This window comes from Pteropus vampyrus, unplaced genomic scaffold, assembly GCF_000151845.1.
Source record: "Pteropus vampyrus isolate Shadow unplaced genomic scaffold, Pvam_2.0 Scaffold244, whole genome shotgun sequence".
Lineage (NCBI taxonomy): Eukaryota > Metazoa > Chordata > Mammalia > Chiroptera > Pteropodidae > Pteropus > Pteropus vampyrus.
Genome location: NW_011889025.1, coordinates 3,522,507 through 3,524,543, shown reverse-complemented (window position 1 = coordinate 3,524,543; position 2,037 = coordinate 3,522,507).

Sequence of the window (2,037 nt, the reverse complement as noted above, 5' to 3'; positions counted from 1 at the left end):
AAACTCTTCCAAAAAATTGAAGAGGAGGCAATACTTCCCAACTCATTTTATGAGGCCAATATTACCCTGATACCAAAACCTAGTAAAGATAACACACACACACAAAAACCTACAAATTGATATCTCTCATGAATGCACATGCAAAAATCCTAAATAAGATACTAGTGAACCAAATACAGCAACATATTAAAAAGATTATACAGTACGATCAAGTGGGCTTCATCCCAGAGGCACAGGGATGGTTCAACATACACAAATCAATTAATTCGATACACCGCATAAACACATCAAAGAATAATAATCATATGATCATGGATGCAGAAAAAGCCTTTGAGAAGATATAGCATTCATTTATGATCAAAATACTTAACAAAATTGATATAGAAGGAAAGTAAATTAACATAATAAAGGCCATATATGACAAACCCTCAGCCAGCACTATACTTAATGGTGAAAAACTAAAAACCTTTCCTCTAAGATCAGGAACAAGACAAAGCTGTCCACTATTGCCACTGTTATTCAATATAACATTGGAGGTCCCAGCGAGTGCAATCAGACAAGAGAAAGATATAAAAGGCATCCAAATAGTAAACAAAGAACTCAAACTATCACTATTTGCGGATGACATGATTCTCTATATAAGAAATCCTAGACTCCACAAGAAAACTACTGGGAACAATAAGCAAATACAGTTAAGTTTCTGGATACAAAAATCAATGTCGAAAAATCCATAGTGTTCCTATATTCTAATAATGAAATGTCAGAAAAAAAAGAAATAAAAAAAACACAATAATTCCTTTTGTAATTGCAACAAAAAGAATAAAATACCTAGGAATAAATTTAATGAAACATGTGAAGGACCTATATAATGAAAACTATAAGATCCTATTAAAAAATTCGAAGAAGATACATAGAAATGAAAAAAATATTTCATGTTCTTGGATTGGAAGAATCAACATAGTTAAAATGACCATATTACCTTAAGCATTGTACAGATTTAATGCAATCCCCATCAAAATCCCATTGACATTTTTTGAAGAAATAGAACAAAAAATGATCATATTTGTATGGAAGCACAAAAGACCCCAAATTGTCAAAGACATCCTGAGAAAAAAGAATGAGGCTGGAGGCTGGACTTCAAATTATACTACAAAGCCACGATAATCAAATTGGCATGGTATTGGCAGAAAGACAGGCACACAGACCTGTGGAACAGAATCAAGAGTCCAGAAGGAAACTGATAATAATGTTTGACAAAAAAGCCAAAATGATACAATGGAGAAAGGAAAGCCTCTTCAATAAATGGTGCTGGGAAAACTGGAAAGCCACCTGTAAAAAAATGAAACTAGACTGTTGTCTATCACCACACACCAATATTAACTAAAAATGGATTAAGGACCTGAATATAAGACACAAAACAATAAATTACATAGAAGAAAACATAGGAACTACACTCATGGACCTTAGACTTAAAGAGGATTTCATGAATTTGACCTTAAAGGCAAGAGAAGTAAAATAAAAATTTTTAACAATGAATGGGACTACATCAAACTAAAAAGCTTCTCCACAGCACAAAAAATCGTCAGTAAGGTAAAGACACAACCATCCAGATGGGAAAATATGTTTGCAAGTAATGACTCTGATAAAAGCCTAACACCCAAAATATTCAAAGAACTCATACAACTCAATAACAACAACAACAACAACAAAAAACAACAAACGATCCAATCAAAAAATGGGCAGAACGCCTGAACAGACACTTCTCCCAAAAAGACATGCAAATGGCCAACAATTACATGAAAAGATGCTCAACATCGATAGCTATTAGGGAAACGCAAATCAAAATCACAGTGAGATACCATCTCACACCTGTTAGAATAGTTGTTATCACAGGATAAGTAATAAAAAATGTTGGAGAGAATGTGAAGAAAAACATAGCCTCATACACTGCTGGTGGGATTGTAAATTGGTACAACCACTATGGAAAACAGTATGGGGGTTCCTCGGAAATTAAGAATAGAGTTACCATATGGCACG